Source organism: Panthera tigris, chromosome D1 (genome assembly GCF_018350195.1).
Source record: "Panthera tigris isolate Pti1 chromosome D1, P.tigris_Pti1_mat1.1, whole genome shotgun sequence".
Taxonomy (NCBI): domain Eukaryota; kingdom Metazoa; phylum Chordata; class Mammalia; order Carnivora; family Felidae; genus Panthera; species Panthera tigris.
Genome location: NC_056669.1, coordinates 70,810,463 through 70,833,349, shown reverse-complemented (window position 1 = coordinate 70,833,349; position 22,887 = coordinate 70,810,463). Strand labels below are relative to the sequence as shown.

The 22,887-nt window shown below is 47.8% G+C and overlaps 1 protein-coding gene across 1 annotated transcript in view; it reads right to left on the bottom strand.

Moving 5' to 3' along the window:
* INSC (INSC spindle orientation adaptor protein) overlaps positions 1–22,887 on the bottom strand; it is a 159,465-nt gene that overhangs the window by 110,455 nt on the left and 26,123 nt on the right. The gene's annotated exons all lie outside the window — the stretch shown is intronic.

Genomic DNA, 22,887 nt, shown 5'->3' with positions numbered 1-22,887 from the left:
TCTCTCTCTTCTTTCTCTCTCAAGAGTAAATAAACATTACCCTACAACCCAGCAACTGCACTCCTAGGTATTTATCCAAGGGATACAAGTATGCTGTTTCGAAGGGACACATGCATCTGAATGTTTATAGCAGCACTATCAATAATAGCCAAAGTATGGAAAGAGCCCAAATGTCCATCGAAAAGAATAAAATCTTGCCATTTGCAACTACATGGATGGAACTAGAGGGCAGTATGCTAAGCGAAATTAGTCAGAGAAAGACAAATATCATATGACTTCACTCATATGAGGATTTTAAGATACAAAACAGATGAACATAAGGGAAGGGAAGCAAAAATAATATAAAAACAGGAAGGGGGACAAAACATAAGAGACTCTAAAATATGAAGAACAAACTGAGAGTTACTGGAGGGGTTGTGGGAAGGGGGATGGGCTAAATGGGTAAGGGGCATTAAGGAATCTACTCTTGGAATCATTGTTGCATTATATGACAACTAACTTGAATGTAAATTTTAAAAATTAATTTAAAAAATTAATTCAAAGTAAAACAAAACAAAACAAAAATAAAAATTGTGTATTTGAAAAAAAGAATAAATAAACATTTAAAAAAATATATATCATATGATCCAGCAATCTTACTTCTTGGCATATATCTGAAGGAAATGAAATCAGTATCTCAAAGAGCTATCTGTATCCCCACATTCCTTACACCATTATTCACAATAGCTGAGACGTGGAAATAACACATTTTCTTTATATACGTGTGTACATATACATACATACATATGCAATGGGATATTATTCAACCATAAAAAAGGAAATCCTGCCTTTTGTAATAACACGGATGAATCTTGAGAGCATTATGCTGTGAAATAAGTCAGGCAGAGAAAGACAAATACTGTATGACCTCACTTATATGTAGCATCTAAAAATGCTGAATTCATAGAAACAGAAGAAGGGTGGTTCCCTGGGGCTAGGGGTTGGGGGAAATGAAGAGATATTAGTCAAAAGTTACAAATGCCAGATGGGTAAGTTCTAGGGGTCTAGCATACAACATGGAGGGTGACTATAGTTAACAATACTATATTGTTGGGGCACCTGGGTGGCTCAGTCAGTCAAGCATCCAACTTGATTTTGGCTCAGATCAGGCTCTCACTTGACCGTGAGATCAAGCCCCGCATTGGGCTCTGCTCTGACAGCGTGGAGCCTGCTTGGTTCCCTCTCTCCCCGTCTCTCTCTGCCCCGCCCCTGCTCGCATGCTCTCTCTCAAAATAAATAAATAAACATTTTTTAAAAATACTATATTGTATATTTGCAAGTTGCTAAGAGTTGATCTTCAGTATTCTCATCACAGTTACAAAAAACGTAACTGTCATCCATCAGGTGATGGATGTATTAACTCACCTTACAGTGGTAATAATTTCACAATAAATACATTTATCAAATCTTTACATTGTATACCTTAAGCTTACACAATATGATATGTCAATTATATCTCAATAAATCTGGGGGGGTAGGAAGTTTGGCCAGACACCCAAGTTTGGCCAGATACCCACCACCCTGCTAACACAGTCTAGGACAGACAGCAGATCAGGATCCAGTATGAAAGCTGTAGAGGACCTGCTTTCTGCCCTGGCCAACCTATGAATGTCCAGGTGCGGGGGGCCAGCACAGCCCCTCAGCACAGTGCCTAGGGCTGCCCCGGCTGAGAACACTTCAACCTTACATGGCATGGGTATGTGGGGGTTGATGCTCTTATCCTGATACCATTGCCATGTGATAAAAACCACAGCCCCTGTGCCATACAGTCCTTAGGACCCCTTGCTAAATCCAAAAGGTGGCACAGAAAAAACAGACCAGTGGCCAAGAAACCAACAGCCACCTCTCTGCTTTGCCAGTAACTAAATTTGTGAACTTTGTCAGGTTACTAACCTGTCTGGACCTCTTTTCTCATAGGCAAACTGGAGATAATAATATGTCTCTGATAACCTGGCACAGTTGTTGTAAAGACTGAAATAAAATAATGGAGTTGACACTGCTCTGGGTCTTTATATGAAATAATAAAAGTAAGAGGTATTTTGCTAGGCAATACTGTCTGTGGAAATGTAAATGTCTTAAAAGACCCAAAGGAATGAATGTATAACAGTGAAATTTTAGGCAAAAGGAAAAATGAGCCCTGGGCCAAGATAGAAATCTCAAAGTTGAGGCCTAACTAAAATTTCTGTTAACATAATGTAAGCAAGAAAACCTGGAGTATAAGGGTGCCTGGGTGGCTCAGTCGGTTAAGTGTCTGACTTCAGCTCAGGTCATGATCTTACACTCCGTGAGTTCAAGCCCCACGTCGGGCTCTGTGCTGACAGCTCAGAGCCTGGAGCCTGCTTCGGATTCTGTGACTCCTTCTCTCTCTGCCCCTCTGCCTCTCACTCTGTCTCTCTTTCAAAAATAAATAAACATTAAAAAAAATTTTTTAGAAAACCTGGAGTATAATAGAAGGACCTTGGGAATTGTCTTTTCCAATCCTGCTGCTTATGCGAAGGGAAACTAAGGCCCTGGCGTGGTAAATAACTTATCCAAATCACAAAGTAAATTTATGGCTGAATCCAGACTAGAACCCGAGTTCTTTCTTCCCTCCCTCTCATGATACTGGTCCATGAAGCTATGCTGGTCCATTCTGGTCCATGATGCTACCTTGGAGAGACAGTATAATGACCTGACACCTGAAGAAAACCACTGCCTTCCCCAGGGCACTCACTATGGGATGCTGAATTTGGGGGCACTTGTTTTCCTGTGTCTACAAGTTCAGTTTGCTCACACTTATAACTCATTACTCTTCTCTGTGTGGAAATCCCTCTGCCAACTTCACAGCACAAGACAAACAGAACGTGTTGACCAAGAGTTTAAGAACCAATTACCAGTCCAGGACTGACACAGACCACAGGGCCCGGGCTGCCAGGAATTGTGGCCCAAATCTCTGTGACTCTTCAGAAAACTGTCTCCAGTTCAGCCCTCCCCACCAGGATCCTGAATGTGGGGATGAAGGCACATTAAAGGACAATCTCATATGTAATTCTGCCATTAAGGCACAGACTTCTTCATGCTGTGGGGAAGAGAACAGGATGTGCTCATAAAGAAGTGGTCTTCAGCTTGTTGGGACAACAGAGGAGCAATTAAGTGGATCCAGTGAGATCCCTGGGGGGCCTACCCTCAGGCCACACCAAGCACTGGACTTAAGCCCCAAATATGCATTCCAGGTGTCTACGTGGGTGCTGCTCAAGACCCCCTATGAGATGCTTTCTATCTCCAGCTGGACAGGGACGTTGTCTCCTACAGTGGCCTTAGTTAGGCACAGGCCACCTCGGCCCATCCCACACCTGTGTCCTCACCCTTTCAGCAGTCATTTTCATGGCAGCTGCTCCCTTTACTCACTCACACCTATGGCCCCCAGGAAGCCTTTGCCAAGAGCTCTGAGCATGAGTGAGGTAGAAATGGCCATGGTCCAGGCCAGATGAGTATATGAGGGATCCAGAGCCAGGCTCTACCCCCATCTGCAGGCAGCTCTTCCTAAGCCCACGTGTGGCCCACTCTGAGACCAGTCTAACACCTTCTTTGGCCTGGGTCAAGAGGGGAGACAGTGTGGTCATGGGGTTGGGCAAAGCATCTGCTCTGTATCAGGCCCCAGCTAAATGATAGAGAATGATAGAGAAGTAAATGAATAAAACAATTTTCTTTTTCTTAGAACTTCCTCTTCCACTGAAAGAGATATATAAATGTGTAATTCAATCTAGTAATTCTTCCAACAGGAGTTCAAATAAGATGCTTGAACTTTCTCTTGCCGCATGTGTTCTACATGGTTTTGAACATGTTATGCCCTTTCTGGGCTTCCAAGTATCCATCTGTAAGAGTAGAGGGGTGGATTAGATGAACTTCTACTCAGAACCTAATGTTCCTATAATCCAATGATCCCCTCCCCAGAAGCTTCTACAAGAGTCATTCATGACCAGATGCCAGATCCAAACTCTTCTCCAGATTGCTCTGCCCAGAACTCAGGCTGCTGTGTTCTTTGCTCAAAGGTGGCTTCCAGTTGCAGGAGACATCTGGAGTTTGTCCCAGTAACATCTGCTCACATTACCTGCTGTTAGTGTTGTCCATTAGAGCGCCCGCATCATTGCATCCCAGCCCACTGCACATCTGGGGGCCACACCAACAGTCTCCCCAACCTCAGGGACCCTGTGGGTCATAAGCCTAAGAAGATTTGCACAAGGCAATTGTTTTCTTGCTGGGTCCCAGCCCCCAGCCTACCTCTGTCACTCTGATGTTAGTTCCAATCTCTTAACACATAGCTCCCATAATACCTTCTTGAAAGCCAGTCATGTCTCCCCAGTATCTCTTTTTTTTTTTTTTTTTAAATCCCCAGTATCTCTTAATTCAAGTCTGAACTACTTACCCTGGCACTCATGACTCCCCAGACCCTGTCTCCAGCCCATCCTACCTGTTTTGGCATTACCACACTATACTGCCCGGTACATCCTTTATGTTCAAGCTTTAAGGCATGTTCCAGATCTATTCTTCAGAACTGATTTGCTATCAGGGCGCCTGGGTGGCTCAGTCAGTTAAGCATCCAACTTCAGCTCAGGTCATGATCTCGCGGTTCGTGAGTTTGAGCCTGGCATCAGACTCTGTGCTGATGGCTCAAACCTGGAACCTGCTTCAAATTCTGTGTCTCTTTCTCTCTCTGCCCCTCCCCTGCTCACACTTGGTCTTTCTCTCTCTCAAAGATAAATAATAAACAGTAATAAAAAAATAAAAATAAAAAGATTTGATGCCCCTACACATCAAGATTCAGCATAAATTTGGCCTCCACCTGGAAGTAAACTAGGACCCCCCCCCCCCTCCAGATCACAGGGCACCCAGAATACTGAAGTGTTGACACTATTCATTCTGGGCTTGCCAGGGCCAACTTGGTTTCCTAACTGACAGGTGAACTCCCATGGATGCATCTAGCCTCCCGGGTTAGGGCCCAAGTCCCAGAAGAATATGCCCACATCAACCAGCATCTAGCATAATGCTCTATGTCTGGCAGTTAAAGACTTTAAAGACAAGTAAAAACTTCTAAAGACTTCACGTGTAGTGAAGATAGCTGGACAGATCACAGAGGGACAAAGGAATGGATGAACAGTGGTGAAAAGCCTCAGACATAGGCCATGTTACATTGGTACGATAAAAAGTGAAATGGATGGAGAAATAAATAAGTGGACCTTGGTCCCGGCCACCACCATCTCTCACCTGCATTACTACAAAAGGCCCCTAACATACCTTCCTGCCTACTTCCAACAATCTGTGATCACAGCAGCCAGAGCATGTCACTTCTCTGCTCAAAACCTTCAAATGTCTACTCATATCACCCAGATTCAAAGCCAAGGTTCTTCAAATAACCCACAAGGGCCTTGTGGTCTGGCTTAAATTATTGCACTGACCTCAACTCCTCTGATTTTCATTTCACTCCAGGCATCTTGACCTTCATGCTCTTCCTCAAGCATATGTCAGGGCTTTTGCCTTTACTCCTCCATTTGACTGCTCTTGCCCCAAATATTCATATAGCTTGCTCTCTCACTTCCTCCTGACCTCCGGTTAAATATCTACTTATCAGAATGTCTTGACCCTATATAGATGTATAAACCCTCCCCCACCTTTGGGACTTCCTTGCCCTTCTTGTATTTCTCCATAGCGCTCAGCATCATTTGCATACTGTATGTCAACCTATTCACTGTCCAGTCTTCACACACCAGAAAGCAGATTCTACAAGGGCATGTGTTTTGCTCACTGCTGTACTCCCAGTGCCTAGAACAATGCATGGCACACAATGGGTACTAGGTGGGTAATTGTTGACTGGATGAGTGAGGGGTTGAGTGAATAAGTTTGTAACTGAGATCTTTGACACCTTTGGTCATTTTTCTAAATGCTCTTATCTGATGCGGTTGCCGTTGTCCTGTCTGCTCAGTTCCAGCCCTGTCCCATGTCACAACAGATGGACAGCACATATTCTTGGGTTTTTTTTTTTTTTTTTTTTTTGTAAATGATGACCCTAAGAGAACTGAAGGAGTATCTTCTTGGGGGCGGGGGGAGGGGGAGGGCAGGATGAGTCTACTGCCTGGTTCCTAATGCCACATTTTAAAATCCTGTTCTCCCTACTCCCCCCCAGCCTCTCTGCAAATTCTACCCAGTTAAAAGTGCAATTCTAGGAGAAAATGAAGAAGAAAGCATCCTCTTTTCCTTGGTATAGCTCACAATAAGTTGTGTTTCTCTTTCTCTTTGGACCTAAGTCCCAAGCACCTTTGCAGAGCCCAGCTACCACCTTCGATCTATCTGATCAAGGAGCCTAATTCCTAAACTCTCATCACACAGAAAGAGGGGACAGGACACTGGAAGAGCAGAAAGTGAGATAAGAGAAGCAATCACTGGGGCGCCTGGGTGGCTCAGTCGGTTAAGCGTCCGACTTCGGCTCAGGTCATGATCTCACGGTCTGTGAGTTCAAGCCCTGCGTCGGGCTCTGTGCTGACAGCTCAGAGCCTGGAGCCCGTTTCAGATTCTGTGTCTCCGTCTCTCTGCCCCTCTCCTGTTCATGCTCTGTCTCTCTCTGTCTCAAAAATAAATAAACGTTAAAAAAAAAAAATTTTAAAGAGAAGCAATCACTGTGGCAGCTTCTGGTCTCCCTTTCTTCGTGATGACACCCTATAATCACATAGGCCCTCAAACAGCGCAGTGACATCTCCCCACCCTGATGGTCTCTCTTCACCTGAGCTTCTGGGCTATGAGGACCATGTGAGAGATGGATGAAGAGGGGGATGCAGGTGATTCACCAGCCTTGAGTCCTGCCATAAATCCAATATAAATTCTTGTTTGTGTCTGGACAAGTAGGTGTTAGAGGGGGGGTGGGGGGCATAAGACTGAATGAAGGCAAAATAGATCATTGAATGAGTGAGAAATGCAAGCGTGATTGAGCCACAGTGACTGAATAGGCTGTCTGTCCTAGTGTTAATGGTCTTGTTGCAAGGATGGCTTGCTGGGCTTAGTAAGACACCTGTCTGAATTCTCTTGTAGACCTAAGCCTAGGGCAGTCTTAGGGGTGGGGAGGAGAGTGTTAGCTCCTGACCCATGTAATGTATTATGCAAATAACTCTCAACCTCCAAGGATCCTTCATAAGTTTGTAAAGATCCTTTGTATAAGTTTTATAGCCATAGAGCCAAGTCAGAACCACCTCGAGGCCCCTCAGATCTCCTGTATCCTCTACAAACTAGAGATGGAGAAACCACAGCTCAGGGATGCCTTCTGACCTAGATCCCTTCTGCAGGGAGCTCCTTAGAATAATCTAGGAATTAGATGTCATCTATCACCAGTCCCCCAAATGTTGCTGACTAGGTCTACTTTGTTTGCCCAGAAAATGGTAAGATCTTGGTGGGCAGGGTGGGGGAGGGAAGGCTGATAGGCACGCATCTCAAATGGCCATATGTCCTAAAATGAATTATTATATTCTTCCCTACATCTACTTCTTCCTTAGAATTTTTATTCTACTGAATGCCACCATCATCTATCTTGTTGTTCAGCTGATAAAACTTCATTCACTCATTCATTCATCCATCCAACAAATATTTGTGGCATGTGTCAGTAACATACTAACTGCTAGGATAAAGCAATGAGCAAAACCAGACATGGCACCAGCCCTCACAGAGCTCATCATCAAATCAGAAAAAGAGGCATTATCATGTAATAATTGTAAATAAATGTAAAGTTGCAACTATGATAAACCTTTGAAGGAGGTAAGTGGTGTTTTAAAGCCTTATAAAATGGGATTTGACCTAGTCATGGAGGTCATGGAAGTGATAACTGAGCCGAGAACTGAGAGGTAAGTAGGGATTCAGTATGTGAAGAGGTGAAGGAAGAGAGTTCTAAGCAGGGGAACGAGCAAGTGCAAAGACCAATGGCAGGAGGGAGCCTGACAAGCCCAAGGTACCCAGACAAGGCCAGCGTGACAGAAGGGGGTGGGGGGTTGCTGGGTGGAAGGATGTAGGAGATGGTAGTAGGGTTGGACAAACAAGACCTGGGAGGATTTACTGCAGATCAATAGGGAGCAACTGAAGTATTTTTAGGGAGGGAAATGACATGAACGAGTTGTGTTTTGACAGGCACTCTGGCTGCTGTGTGGAGAACAAATTGGATAGAGCACAGATACAGCCAGACCAGTTAGCAGGGCCCTGTGGTCCTCCAGAAAGATGAAAATGGTGCCTTGAACCAGATGATCCTAGCGGAGATGAACGAAAGTGATGAATTTGAGAGATATTTATAAGAGAACAGCAACCAGACTTGGTGATAGATTGGACACGGGCTCTGGGACAGAGGTGCTGCGGATGACCGCTGGCACTCTCTGACGTGTGTGGCTGCGTAGATGAAGCAGCTGTTCAAGGAGATCTGACAGACCTGAAGGACCACACAGGAATAGGACAGTGCAGGGGAAGAACCCAGAAGTTCCGTGTTGGACATGTGGAGTTTGGGGGTCCCTTTTGGACATGGGAGTTTGGGAGTAACTTTTTTGTTTCCCTCCTTTTCTAAAAAAAATTTTTTTTGATGTTTATTTATTTTTGAGACACAGAGAGAAAGAGAGATTCAGAGACAGAGAGAGAGAAACAGAGCACAAACAGGGGAGGGGCAGAGAGAGAGGGAGACACAGAGTCCGAAGCAGGCTGCGGGCTCCAGGCTCTGAGCTGTCAGCACAGAGCCTGACATGGGACTCGAACTCACGGACTGCGAGATCATGACCTGAGCCACCCAGGAGCCCCATCTCCCTCACTTTCTACATTTGACCAGTCACCTGATTCTACCTCCTTTCCATCCTGTCATAATTAAAGTCCTTGTAATTATTTCCTGGATAACTTAAACAATATCCAGGCTCTCATTAAATATCACCTCCTCAAAGAGGCCCTCTCTGATCACCCAATCTGAAGTACCCTCGCCCTATTACTCTCTATTTTATTCACTTGTCTTTTTTCTTTCTGAAAACATATAATAAATAACCTGTTGTGCTTTTTATTATAAAAATAAATATGCACATATATGTACATGTCCTAGCTCCGTTTGCTCAGAGGGCAGAGAACCAATGATACACCAAAAGCAAGGTACCCCAGAACTTGGTTTCTAAATACCATTCTCCGCCAAGAGGATCCAGGGCTTCTTGGAGAAATGGCTGATTCCAGGTCCAGAGCAAGAAAAAATAAAATAAGCCTAGAACTTCTTGCGACAGCAGTGAGTAAGCAAGTGCACAGAGAATCATGGAGACAAGGCACAAAGAAACGGGAGTCGGTTTGCAGAGCCTCCCACTGATCAAATCTGGGGCGATTTGAATATCAAAATAAAATACATGAATTGGTTAGAACCCACTGAATAAATTAAAAAATCCGTTGAGTTCATAGTGATGAAAGAAGGGAGGGAGAGGAAGAGAGAGAAAAGGAGAAAGGAAAGATGTTGCCAACGGTAGAGTGCCAACTAATAAACAGAGAAGAAACTATGCATTCAAAAGTGTCAGTGATGACAAAATTAGTGGGTAAAAGTTTGACGAGGAACAGGATATTTGCATAATCTCTGAAAGTATCTCTCCACAAATTACTTATTAATTACAAAGGGGCAAACAGTAATCTCACGCTGGAGAAACTGGCAAACATCGCCATAAGCAAGTGATGAAGGCTTCCATCACCAGCACGGGGACCGTCCCCACATCCTGGGCTTGCGAATATGATAGCCGCACTTTACTAGTGTTCCTGCTCAAAATGCATATTCTAACCATGCACGGCCATCAGATAAGTCCAAATGGAGGGATAGTCAGCATAATAGCTGACCTGTACTATTCAAAAACATAAAGGTCAGGAAAGACAGAGCAGAGGAATTGCTGTGGATTTAAGGAGACCATGGATACGTGACGACAAAATGCAGTTTGTGGAGTGCATCCTGAGAGGAGCAAGAAAGATAAAGCCTACTGTGGTAGGAGACTTCTTTTTTTAAGGAAATACACACGGAAGTATTTTGGGGTGAACAGGCATCATGCCTCTAACTTCCTCTTAAATTGATCAGAAATAGGAATATTTTATATATATTCATATATACATATACACCATAAAACAATGAATATAATAAACAACAATAAGATACGTTATAGACAACTAAAATATACACAAATAATAAAAATAATTTTTAGATTATTGGAGAGAGACGGAACAAAAACAAAAAGGTAAATGAAGCATCCTGTAAGTGGCTAAGGGATTTGGATAGAGAGGGATTTTTTTTTTCACCAGTCTTGCAATCTTCCCTTAATTTGATATGATATCAAACTTAAAAGTGACATGCAGATTGTTTTTTTTTATGTTTGTTGAATGAATGAGTGAGCCCACATCCATGATCCTCCCCTGCCTACTGCCTAAAGCGCCTAGTGGCTGTCCATAACTGGCATGATAAAATCCAAACACCTCAACACAGCTTTCAAGGCCTGACATCATTCAGTAGCACTTTGAAATGTCTCTCACCTCCTTTCTCATCACTATCGATGACCCATGCCACACACTCCAGTCCCCCAAGCTTACCACTCTAGACAATGCTTCTGTGCCTAGCGTGCGCTGGTCTCTCAGCCTAGAATGCCCTCCTCTTATCCTCCTAGAAACTTCCTGTTATCTTTGGAGATCCAGATCAAGAGTTTTCACCTCTAGGAAGGCCTCTCTGATTGCCCCAATATGAGATAACACTTCCTCTTCTGATGCGTCAATACCTTCAGTATTGCTGTAATCCTGTCCCCGGGGACAGGCCTGCCATTCTTTGTTTATAGGCCTCATTGTTTACAAGCCACATGGTCTGACTGCAGGTGGGAGACTAGGCTAGGCCCCACTCCCAGATTCCCAGTGCCTTGAAAAGATTCTGGCACACCACCGGGTCTCAATTAATATTTGAGGCATGAATGAACGAATAATAGTAAGTGACCTTTCTGCATCTTCCGAGAGGTCCCCCTGCCTTTATTATCCTCAAAAACTACAGAGAGTGAGGGAAATTAGTTCTGCGCTTGTTTTACACACATGGCAAGTAAGGCCCAGAGAAAGTAAGAGAACACAGTGTACCCAGAGGCTGAGCTCGAGCTGGAGTCAGTCGAGCCAATCAGTCCAGGGTTCTTTCCCAGAAGGTGAGTGGGATAAGAAGGAAGGATATGCCATTCAGGCTTCCCCTATTCTATGTCAGATAGTCCACCTCAATAAACTTTCAAGTTCTGGCAACACCATAGCGTAAGGAGGAACCCCACTTTACAGACTAGGAAACTGAGGCTCCAAGTCAGATCTGTCTGACTGCAAAGCCCATGCTCTTTCCTCTGCACATTGCCGATATGTGCAGCCTTCCTCTGACCCTCTATCAAAGGCAGGCAGGCAGCCTGAGTCCATCATTCTGTCCTTTAAACCAGCACCACACACGGGCCCACAATGCAGCCCACACACCCAGACCACAGGCTGCACTTCACATGGTTTCCAAACCCAGGATATTTGGGTTGTAAGACAAAACCTCCATTTCCCCAGCAGAAAGTGAACACTACGCAGTTACTCGGCCAAATTGCTGATGCCTACACACACTGCATCATGCCGAACAGGGTCTGGTCTGCCCGGAGACGTCCTCAGAGGATCCTGGGCTCCCCCAGAGCTTGGCGCTGAGGGGACCCTGGAGCTGGGGGAGGGAGACTGAGCTGGCTGGATCACAGAGTCTGGGTGGAGGCTCCAGGCCACCCCTGCTTCCCACAAAGCGGCAGTCTCCATCTGAGGCTGCAAAGGCCAATGATGCTGATGATGTTCAAGTCCTGGAGCCAGAGAAGTCAGATCCTTAGCCCCTCCCCAGGTGGCCCAAAGGGGTGGGTTTTCCTGTTTTAAAGCTTTTGAACAGGAGGGGTCATCGGCGGACATTGACTACCGACTCTGACGTCAGACAGACCTGGAATGGAGTCATGGCCAGCTCTTAACCTCACTGTGCTTCAGTGTCTCATAGGGTTGTTCCAGAGCTTCCATGAAACAAAGGATGCAAAGAACCTAACACTGGGCTGGCCTGTAGCAGGTACTAAATAAATGGGAGTAACCGTGAGTGACTCCAGCAACTGCTAGGCCTGACGCACTCTTGCTGGCTTTTAAACCTGTTCTCACTTAGTTGAGTTTAAAGTCCAGGGAACACCCCGAATCATCAGCAGAGACACAATCAAATCTTAGCCTTACCTTTCTGAGAGGACATTTTCCCTGGGAAGGAGCAAGCCCCATACCTGCGCCAGCCACCAGCACATCACCCAAGACCAGATATTTCCTGGGGGCCTTGGGCCAATGACTCCTCCTTCCCACTTTGTAACCAAATGCTTATGGGAGGAGTAATCTTAAATGTGGTTAACAGCCACCAGGTGGGGAGGGTGGGGGGAGGTGCAAATTAATGCTTACTGAGAAGCAGAATCCCAAAACAACGCCCGAAAGGCCACCATTAGAATCCTTCCAATCATTCGCTAGTGCTAAACACTGCCTCCCACTGCTGCACTTGCCAAACATTAGGAGCCTTGGGTAGAATAAAATAATCAGTCTTGGAGTCAATCAGTTAGAAGTCTTACCAACCTTCAGTGAGGCATGCAGAGGCCCCCTGGTGATCCACATCTCTTACAGATAAGAGGTGACAAAGGACTCCCTAACCACTGGGAAGACTTAAGAACCCCCCCCCCCCTTGGGAAGGAGAAAAAAGTGAGCATTTTTCTATGGCCTCACAGGTCCAGAAAAGGAGACAGAAAAGTCCCCTTGTATGTCCCTCCCCATTCCAGAGCCCAGACCCCTCATCCTGAACTCTGGTTCCAGAAGAGCCATCCTGATCAGAGACCATGTGGTCCATGCCGGGGGAGGCAGAGCTCAAGTCCAAGAGACACAGACCTTCCAGCAGAGCCCTGGGCCTAGGCAGGGTCACATGAAGAAGGGGTGGCCATGGGGCCAGGGCCAGACTTAGGGCAGGGGTCAAACTCCTTTGGGCATCTAGACACTCAGGCTTTTGAGACAGGGAGGAGCTGGCAGCTGAGGCAGTCAGAGCAAGGGGCATTTATCAATGGCCCAATTCATTCTCAACAATCCCCATTGTCTGAGCCAGCACAGAGATGGACATTATCTCCCAGAGCCGCTAAAAAGAAAAGCCCCAAGACATGGTCACGAAACTGAGTCCGAAGATACAGAAGCCAAAAATCGAGACACGGCTTGAAAACCAAGTGAAATATTTGAAACTGGAGCTGTCCCCCTCAAAAATCTATGCAACATGCTTCCCATCCTCATAGGCAAATAAAATGCTTAAGGCTGGCTTTTCATTTATTTATCCTGATTATCACAAAGAATGTGGGAGTTTACATTTAAATGTATACTATAAAGGTGTTAAAGCATAAATGAAAAGTAAAGCCAGGGTTCCAATTAACACAGTGACTAAGATGGAGCAATATGATGGACTAAGAGCTTCCCAGCAGCCAGAGTAAGAAGAGAAACACACAGGTTATGTCATGAGCTCAGGAGTCACACAGACCTGTAGAAATCTCTTGAGCACTGTAAGCTTCAATTTCCTTATCAGGAAAAAAAAAGTGGGAATATCAGCCTAAAAAAGCTGTTGTGAAAAGCAAATGAGACAAAGCATATACTAGAGAGTCAGTAAATATGCTTTTATTACCATGATTACACATGTCATTGTTACCATTAGGCTGTTGTCTGATTTCTCCTCCTTGAACTGGAAGTTTGTTAACTTACCGGGGTTACCCTGATGCTCTGTGATAACCCACTGTTGCTCTAAGCTCTGATTGACAGATATATGCACTTGATTAAGAGGTGGGGGGGGGGGGGGTGGGGACTGCAGGGGAGGAAAGAGGCCAGGATTGAGTCACCATGAGTCCTCCAGTTTTCCAGTCTTTTCCTGAGTCCTAAGGTGGCTGGGGCTCCCATAAAGGTAAGGCTTGGGAAGGTATGCAGACTTCCTCCCCACCACCCCCTTCACTCTGCAAGAAGGCTGCGGGGGGGGGGGGGGGGGGTGCGGAGTGGGGTGGAACACAGCCTGCCCTTATTTAACCATCCCTAAGGGTCAGGTAGGGGAGACTAGATCCCCGCACCCTGCTTAGGAAATTGCTGAAAATCATCTCTCCCGTGCATGTTAGGAGACTTGGTGGGGTGAGAGCTCAGGCACTCCTTGGACCAAACCATAAACACTAAGTAAGAAGACAGTCAATGTCATCTTTCTAACCTCCCAGCTGAAGGAACACATAAGTCTGGGCACCCCACTGAAGCCTGTCCAGAGGAGAATGACCAGGTGGAAGAGGTCTAGAAACCATGATAACAATAATAACAACAACCTGATATTTTGGGTCACCTACTCCTCCAAGCACTGTTTAGTGTGTCCCCTAGGATCCCCAGGGAAAGGAGATCAGGGAGAACAAGATTCTGTGAAGGAAAGAGATAACCACTGGGGGAAGGGAGAGGAGCAAAGTCAAAGCTAGTAGCTCTTCCAGCCTGGCCTGAGACGGAAGACACTCAAATAGGGTTGATTAAAACCAAAGAGAAGGAATCCACTCAGCTCCACTCACTGCCCCTGCCCTGGCCTCAGGCCACAAAGGTTCCTGGGGCTTTTCTACAGCAGGGGGAATCCAGAGTGCAACTAGATCCTGGCGCAAATTACAGGTGCTGTGCGGTGCCTCAGCCTGCAAGCCCGGCCTTTTCATTTGTTAAGAGGGTTAAGAGCTGCTTCTAAGTCTAGACCCTTAAGCCCCAGGCTCCACGGGAAGAATTGGTCCTAGATCACATGAGAAACCCACCAAGGGACCCATCTGCCCTGGACCCACAGCCAAAGCCTCTGACTTAAGATACTCCCTACGGCAGCCTGTTACTTGGACCCATTGTCCCAGGTGACATATGTAAGCTAAAGCGGACCCAAAAAGGGTGTCTGGAAGCTGAAAGCGCATCAAGCCAGGCGGTGTGTGTGTACATATGCACATTCTACACATATAGGTGCCTGCTGCATACATGTCACTGTCCACGGGTGTGCATGTTGAAAGCATGTGAGTGTTTGCATGGATGTCCTGAGTGGAAGGGCATACAAGACTGGCGCACAGCGGCGTGTGTGGGCAGGAATGTGTGTTCGCATGCACAGTTGTGAGTGTGCGGGTGTGGGTGCCCTATGAGTGTTTGTGGGTGGGCATGACTGTGTGGGTCTGCTCACCCCCTCTCATTGTCCTCCTGACTCTTCTGGCATTACAGTGGGTTCCCCAAGGCATCTCTTCACCCTGGCCAGCCAGCTGGGATCCCTCAGAGCCCCATCTCTTCCAGTGTTGGGCAAAGGCTCCGAGCTCCTGCCCTGCCTACGGTCCTGAGAAACCAAAGCCGCCAAATGACCCACAGAGAAGACACCCCAGCTGGGGGCAAGTCAAGTCACCTTAGAAAAATCTGAGTTCAGATAACACTCCTTTTTTTAAGCAGGCTGCATGCCCAGCAGGGGGTCCAATGCCAGTCTCAGAACCGTGAGATCGAGACTTGAACTGAGATCAAGAGTGGGGCACTCAACCAACTGAGCCACCCAGGCACCCCCAGACAACACTCTTTATCCTCATTCTGTCCTCATCGCCTCGCTCACACACATCCATCCATCCACACATGCACTCTTTCAGCCCATCTGGAGCCTTCCTATCCCCACAGGAATGTACTTCCAGGAAAGCAGACAGGGTCTACACAGGGCTGCGCACAGACACACGTGCCCCCCGTGGGCACACTCCAGGCCCACCGACATGTAAGTTCCCACACACCCTGATATACTTTCTCACCCATACTCATACCCTGTGACACATGCTAGAAAGTTCTACAGGCTAACACGTTGGCCCAGACACATCCCCTCCAACTGGCACTCCTATGCCTACTGTCCGAATAGTCACAGGCATGCTCTGTCCCGGACTAGGGCTGGCGGACCCTGCGGGGCCGCCGACGGAGCCCGCCCAGCGGGTCTACTTACTCCGAGGGAGCGGGCGAGCCGGGTGTGCGCGGCGGCCAGCGGTGGCAGGGCGCAGCTGGGGCTCCAGAGGCCGGGCCAGCCGAGGGGCCGCCCGCTGCCCCGCGCCCCCGCCCCGCGCGGCCCCAGCCCGCCCACTCCCCGGGCGGCCCCAGGACCTTCCACGACAGCGCGCCCCCTGCCAAGCCTCTGTCCCGCGTCAGCCACCGCCGCCGGGCCGCGAAGCTATTTTGGTGCCCCCTGGCAGTGGAAACGTCGCGCTCTGGTCTGCGGGGAGCGCCGGAATGGGGACGCGGTCAGGCCTGATTAGAGACCTGGCTCACCCCGGGGCCCCCGCGGGAGTCAGGGCTGGGAAGCACCCGGAGGAGCCCACCAGACCGGGGTGCCCACGTGTGCCCCGCATGCCAACATCTGGAGAGGGGAAGGGAAGGAGCGGCGAGCGCTTCCCTTGGAGCTGAAACAAAACGGGGAGGGGTTTGGGTGCGGCTCACAAGCTCCGCGGAGGGAGCCGCCAAACTTTGGGCAGTCCCCAAATGCCCGGAATGAGCTTGGTTTATTCACCACAGGTGCTTCCCTTAGGAATCCGAGTCACCCGTATAAGATCACCGACCTCCAGATCACAGACCTGCCAAAAATGACAGAGGGTGTTTGTAGAGACTCATTCTCACTTTGGGCACATCAGACTTCCCCTCTGGACTTCTCTGTTTCCCATGGCCCGTCTAGAAAAGAAGGCTGATTCCTCCCCAAAAGCTCAGGAATGTTACATTCCTGAACTGGAAGGAAGCTGCAAGGTCATTCCATCCAACTCCCTCCACTCTGCCATGAATCCAAGGGCACCAGAAGGGCCTCTACCCAATCTGGGGGATCACCAAGGTAAGTCAACCCTAGCCTCCCTTGGGCGCTGTTCCTAAGCTTGCACCCTCTAGTTGGCAGGAAGTCCTCCTTGGCATCTAACCTAAATCCCTCATGTGCAAACTATGTCAATATGCCTGCACTCTGTGTTCTAGGAGGAGGAGGGGGCCAGCTCCATCCCCATAACATAATGACTGCTCCAAGGTCCCATCTCAGCCTTCTCTTCCTTGATGCTGACACCATCGTGCCCTTTTTCAGGCCCTGGCTAACAATGGCCACTGCACCCTGACCCTGGACACGTTGCAGCTCCTGACATTCACCCAACTGCCTCAGCTCTCTGGGGACCCGACTCTGCGTGTCCGAGCCACTCCAAGGAGCCAGCTTTGCCTACAGCCTGCATCTATCCAGGACAGCCTGACTCCACTCCCCAGTCCCTCCAGAGGGGTTTCAGTTCCTGTCTCAGCCAAGCCTGTCTCAGGGCCTGGGGATAGAACTTAGGCTCCAGCCGCCCACCTGGCTGGGCATTAACACTGGAGCCACAGCCTTCCTCAGATGGGCAAAGGTTGCAGAATCTTTTCTCTGAGTCCGTTTCCAGTAAATTGGGTTGTATAATAAAGATAGTCTGGACTTTCTCCTTAAGGAGACCTGACTTTGCATCCTGCCTCTACTACTTTTTAGCTGTGTGCCCTTGGACAAGTCATTTAACCTCTCTGAGACTCAGCTTTCCCATATTTACAATGGGAATCATAGTAATTCTGCCTAGCTCATAGGTTGTTAAAAACATGAGATGAGATCAGGAATGTAAAAGTACCAGGAAAGTGAAGGTATTTTTTAGCATGCTAGTAATGGAATGAGGCTTAGATCATAAACACGATAGATACTGGCAAAAACCTCAGAAATCTTTTCTTTCCAGGACCAAATTCTGTGCCCGGGTTTCAAAGGAAGAGAGGAACAGACTTGCTTTGCTAGAGGTTCCCTCTATGAATGTCCCCCACCGTGCATTCCCGAACACACACACACACACACACACACACACACACACACACACACTTTTCCAGATACATACGGCACAGCCGAGCCTCCTGGCCTCCTGTCGTCCCCATAGGCCCCAGCCGCCTATACCCTCGCTGGCCGCCTCTCCATTCCCGGGAGGCCGCCTCATGGCTCCAGTCTTGGCTGCAGCAACTCCAAATCCCCCTACAGAGGCCACCGCAGGCAACTCCTCTCTCCTTGCCCATCTTTCTGGGCCATGGCTCCAGCAAGGCCTGCGACTCGAAGGCAAAGGTGGCAGAGACCTTGTCTAAGGCAGTTCAGAATTGAGGCTGCCCAAGGGAACTCAGAGCTGGAACATCATCCCCCTTGACCCCCTCCCCTCTGTCTGCCTGGCTTCCCAGTACTGTCCTGTTTAATTCTTAATGGAAATTCCATCCCTAGCGCCGGCCTGGCTGGCTCAGGGAGTCCAGGTTTGGGCCAACAGCAAACTCCACCCAGAGACAGGAGGCCCGGGGCTGCCTGGCCATATAAACACAGATACACCATATGCACATACATATATACACACATGAGCAGAGAGACTTGCCCAGAGACATTCACAGATTCGGAGATTCTGACCCAGACGCAACCGTGCACGGAAAGATAATAGGCATTACAATCACTAAAACTTATGGCACCGTGCTAAGTACTTTGCAGATTTCAACTTCCCTAATCCGTCCAACAACACTGGGTTCTGGTATTATCCCCAATGTACACATGAGGAAACTGAGGCACAGGGAGGCTAAGTAACTTGCATAAGGCATCTAGTAACAATAGCCTAACACAGGAATACTAAAAATTGTGTTAAGAGGCTTATGTGCATTTTCATCTTGCCACTGTACTCACTTTTAGTGGAAGGTACTATTATCCCCATTATACAGACAAGGAAAATGAAGGTCAAATGGTTTAAATCACCACCTGTGACCTCACAGCTTGTGAGATGCAGGAAGATTTTACACAGATATGCATGGGAACCCACAGATGAACATAGAAACACACAGGTAAAGAGATACATGCACACACACACACGCACACACACACACACACACTCAGAGGCACAACCAAAAGAAGCTTCAGGGATTATTCAGAGCTGCCTCAGGCAAAGGTCCGCTGTAGTCTGACTCCATGTTTTTCCTTTCCAGCTCCACCAACTTCACAAATCACTTTAGAAAGAGCAAGTTTGGACCTAAATGGAGGGAAGATTTCAGGTTTACAGTTCAGTCAGGCAGGTCAGTAGTGAACCCCACCTCAGCCCCAAATCTGATTTGCCCAGCATACATGACAAGGTCAGCGGAAGAAGGCTCAGATGCACTTTTCTGAAGGGATCTGTAGGGACCTCAGAGACTCTGTCAAGGAGCTGGCCTAGGAGGGCTCCCAGCCTCCAGGACCAGATGAAGGTGGACAAGACCCATAAAACAGGGTACAGCACAGCACGAAAGCCTTAGGTAGAACAGGGCATGTGTTGCCTAAGGGAGCTAGAGCCATATTGCACATGTGACAAGACTTTGGTGGGAGGGGAAATGGAGGAAAAGACAGGGCAGGGCCATGATGTAGGTAAAATCCAGAGCCCAGAGAGTTGAGAGAACAAGCATGAGGAAAGAAAGAGGAGTTTAGTATCCAAGAATTTGTCCACTGCTTGAAGCTCCCATGCTAAGCTGGACATCTCCAAGCAGGGCCTGTGCTGGCCCTGGGCCTCCTCCTAAGCAGCCCCACCGGAGAGCACCCAGAAAGGCCCCATCTCTACTGTCTCTTGTGGTTTCCCATCCACATCCCCATCCCAGAATCCCTGTTTGTGCTGCCACGAGCCCATCCACTCTGTGGTCTGGGGACAGCTCAGCAGGGCAGCCCCAGGAGGCATCTGGATCGGAAAAGGTCTTTAGGAGAGGAGTGCTGAACCCTCACAAATGAACCTGGGATCACATTGTCAGGCAAGGGCTCTAAGAAATGGAGACATTTTGAGTCTTAGAATTTGCATTTCTACAAAGTTCCCCCACCGTTGCTACCAGCCTGGGTGTCATACTATGAGAACTCCTGCTTTATAGAACAAGAGAAAGTCAGAGGTCATTCCAGCTCAAAAGTAAACGTGTGACCTAACTTCAGAGTGCAAATGGTTTCTTCTGCAAGGTTCCTGAAGAAAGAATTCACATCCTGGTAGTTGTTTGTCCTTTCCCTCCCCCAACCTCCATCTCCCCAGCTTCTGTTCAGGCCCTACTGTCACTGACTCAGTCTCCTGCGGGTTCTGAGATGGCCCTGTGCCTTGGCACTTCTCAAGTAAGACATGACATCCTCTGCTCTGTGATCTCGCTGCTCACAGAAGGTTATCTAGATGAGGACCTGCCCCAAAATAGCTGACGACCAGGCAGGCTCTCAGTTCTGGGGCTAGAGATACAGATCACAAGGTCATGATGACAGCAGCAGGAAGGCCAGCATACCCAGAGAGATGAGAGATGGGCAAGGGTCCCAGAACCCACAGCTGCCACCTCCTGTCCTGCAACCCCTATCTCCATCCCTGAGGCATGCACGTCACCATACAACCCTGCCTCCAGGAGCGATGGCACAAGAGGGCACTCTGGGAGAACAGGGAGAGGTGAATCCCGTCCCAGAGTACCAGACAGGCTGGCACAGACACACCATTGCCCCACTCAGTCCACCCATCTCCCCAGGGCTTCTTCTGCAACGCTCTCACAAGGGAAAATTTTCCCCGATTCCCAGAGCCAGTGTGAAAATTCGTGATACAATTAAAATGAGGCAACGTAGGAGCTAGAAAGGTTCTCAGAGATCTCTGGGTGCAGGGCTTCTGAAATTTTATGATCTACCAGAATGGCCTGTGGATGAAATACAGATTCCCAGGGGTCCTTTAGAGGCTCTGATTCTGTAGGCAAGGGGTGAGCTGGAGCCCAGGTGCCCCTCTCTTCCCAGCTCCCTGTTCAGTGACCTCACTCTGCTAGCTTAAAACTGGCCATGGCGGGAATATTTGTTTACACCACAGAGACTGGACAAACGTTACAAATCAGGGTGTTTTGTTATACTTTGTTTTGGCAAGTCTGTTGTGGACCATAAATTAGCACACCACAGAGCAGGTGGGTGTCTGTTTTCAAGGATCTCAAGGAATTATGATGCAGGCCCATTTTGAGAAAGAAACACTGACCCAGTAATGAAGTTCTAACTCAAACCCATCATTTTACAGACAGAGAAACTGAGGCCCAGTGAAGGGAAGAATCGTGGTCACCGTCACTATGGTAGAACCCTTGTGGGATCACAGATGCTCAGTTCAGGGCTGTGGGGGCTTGGGACAGCCCTGCCTGTCTCCTTAACCCTCTTCTGCGGCCTTTCCGACACACCTACTGTAGCTTATTGGTTAAATGAGGGAAGGCAGGGCGGTCCTGCCCCTTGTGGGCCAATCACATTACCTCTTGTCAGCATCTGGAATTTTAATAGGCTGAACTAGAGGTTATCAGTTGCCAGATCACTGGACTGGACAGCAGGTACAAGAATTCCAGGTGCTGAGTGCCTCAGGGCTGTCCTGCCCTTCCCAAGACCGAACTGTTCATCTCTGCATTGAATTCAGAGAGATTCCCAAGCATCCTCCCCACAAATTCCCTGCCTTACTTAAAGTAATAAGCTATTTTCCATTACTCCCAACCAAAACCACCTTCAGAAATACAGCCACAGAGCAAGTTAATAGAAATAAGAACCCGAGATTCTCTCCCCTTTGTCTTGCCCCTACATCCAGCCCTCAGATAGGACGCAAAAGAATGAGCAAGGATGGAAATTTGCAATTCCCCAGGGCAGTGGTTTTCCAAACTGATCCCGAGCAACAGCATTGGTGACTCTGGGATTGTACAGGAAAGGCAAATCCTTAGGTCTCCCCTCAGAACTGCTGAATCAGAAACTCTGTGGCTGGGGTCCAATGAGCTATGGCTTCACAATCTTTCCAGGTGATTCTGATGCCCACTAAACTTCAAAGACTGCCATTCTAGTAGGAGGGTCTGTAGTTTCTGCCTCCCTGACCATGAATCAAAAGCTCTTTGACTCAGGAGGAAAGGTCATCAGGGTACCAGACCAGCACCAGCTGTGTCACACTCCTTCTGGACCAGCTTCCTTAACCCCTGCTCCCGGGGAATCTCAGGTGTCGGAGCGGTGGCCATGCATCCTGAGCTAAAACAGAAGCCCTCTTTCCAAAGTCTAAGGGGTCAATATCTTTCCAAAAATAGCGGGACAAATTCATCAGGGATACAGCAGAAAAAAGTTCTGTCACTGTCCTGGTATCTAATTGAGGGAATGACTCAGTGGACATTGTCTGGCCCTTTGGATTCTCAGGAGCTTGCTCTGGCTGTCCGGGGACAGCTTCAGGTATCTGTCTATAAGGAGGCTTGCCAAAGACTTGGCTATGGAAGCCACTTCAGCCTCTCCTGTGTGAGTCCACTACTTTCTCCACTTCTCGTGCTCCTAGGTTCAGGCAGAAAATGAGATTTGAGGGTAATTTAAAAAGTGAGGCCTTGGGAAGAGGGACAAAATAATAATAAAAAGAACTGTGACTATATGAACAGGCATTATTGACTCCTTCCTGTATATCATGGTTTACCTCATTTGTGTCTCACCAGAATCTAATGGTACAGTTATTGCACTTCCCATTTTAGAGGTGAGGAAATGGGCTAAGAAGATTAAGTCGCTCTCTCAAGATCACACAGCCAGTGAGTGGAAGATCAAAGATTCGAACCCAGGTCTGACTGACTCTAGGCCCTACAAATTTCACAAGGTATAACACAGGAACACAGATGCAGAGGTTCACCTGGGACAGGAGGATGTACACCTGCTGCTAAGACAGATGGCTGGGTGCTAGCTCAGATAGGATGGGGAAGGAGAGGGGGCAGGGTCCTTTTTTAAAGTGGGATGCCAGGTGACTTATGGTGAACTAGGTGGCCAAAATAGAGACAGGACCTTATCCATCA